Genomic DNA, 1,698 nt, shown 5'->3' on the forward strand with positions numbered 1-1,698 from the left:
GGGCCTGGGTTACCTCCTTGGTCTAATGTTTTACAGATTCATCCATTAATTTCATTTTTCTTTCCTGCTGAATAGAACTCCATTGTGTAAATGTATCACCTCTTAATATCCATTCACCTGTTGAGGAACATCTAGGCTGGTTCCACTTACTAGCTATTGTGAATAAAGCAGCATTAAACATGGTTGTGCAAGTATCTCTAAAGTAGTGAGAAGAGTCATTAGTATATATACCTAGGAGTGCTATAGTTGAATCATATAGTAAATCTATTTTTAGCTGTCTCAAGAGCCGCCACACTGATTTCCACAATGGCTGTAGCAGTCTACATTCCCACCAACAGTGTAGAAGGGTTCCCCTTTTTATGCATTCTTGCCTACATTTATTGTCATTTGTTTTCTTGATGATACCCATTCTGACAGGAATGAGATAGAAGATCAAAGTAGTTTTAACTTGCATTTACCTGATGGTTAAGGATGCACAAGACTTATTAGATGTTTCTAAACCACCTGTATTTCTCTGATGAGAACTCTCTAGTTACATAAACCATTTTTTAATTGGGTTGTTTGATTTCTTATTGCTTTGCTTTTTTGAGTTCTTTGTATATTCTGGATATTGATCCACTGTCAGATGTATAACTGGCAAAGATTTTCTCCCATTTTGTAGGTTGTCACTTTGCTCTATTCACAGTGTCCTTTCCTGTACAAAAGCTTTGTAATTTTATCAGATCGCATTGGCTAGTGGTTTTATTTCCTTAGCAACTGGGTTATATTCAGAAAATCATTACCTATGACAGTATGTTGAAGGGTTCCCCTACGTTTTTCTCTAGCCTTTTCAGAATTTGAAGTCTGGTATTAAGGTTCCCCTACTTTTTACTCTAGCCTTTTCAGAATTTGAGGTCTGGTATTAAGATCCCTGATCCACTTGGATTTTATTCTTGTACATGGAGAAAGACAAGGTCTATTTTCATCCTTTTACATATAGATATCCAATTTTTCCAGCACCACTTGTTGAAGACTGTCTTTTCTCCAATTAATATCTTGGGGTTTATTTTTTTTTTCAAAAGTCAGACATCTATAGCTACCTGGATTAACATCTGGGTCCTGTATTCTGTTCTATTCATCTATATGTCTGTCTCTGTGCCAGTACTGGCTTTATAATTTAAAATCAGGTAGGGTGATACCACCAGCCTTATTTTTGTTGCTCAAAATTGTTTTGGCTATTTAAGGTTTTATGTGCTTCCAAATGAATCTTAGGGGTTTTTTTTTTTTTGTTTGTTTGTTTTGTTTTTTTTTTTCTATTTCTGTGAAGAATGCCACTGGGATTTTACTGGGGATTGCATTAAATGTGTAGATTGTGAAACTGACATTTTCACAATATTGATTCTTCAAATCCAAGAACATGGGATGTCTTTCCATTTTCTAGTGACTTCTGCAATTTCTCTCTTGAGTATTTTAAAGTTCTCATTGTAGAGATCCTTTACTTCCTTGGTTAGGTTTATTCCAAGGTACTTTATTTATTTATTATTTTTTGAGGCAATTATGAATGGGAGACATTCCCTGATTTCATCCTGTGAATGTTTGCTGTTAGTACAGAGGAAAAACTACAGATATCTGTGTGTTTATTTTGAATCCTGCTATGTTGCTAAAAGTGTTTATCAGCTCTACCAGTTTGCTGGTAGAGTACGTAGAGTCTTTTATGTA

This window comes from Jaculus jaculus, chromosome 4 (genome assembly GCF_020740685.1).
Source record: "Jaculus jaculus isolate mJacJac1 chromosome 4, mJacJac1.mat.Y.cur, whole genome shotgun sequence".
Classification (NCBI taxonomy): domain Eukaryota; kingdom Metazoa; phylum Chordata; class Mammalia; order Rodentia; family Dipodidae; genus Jaculus; species Jaculus jaculus.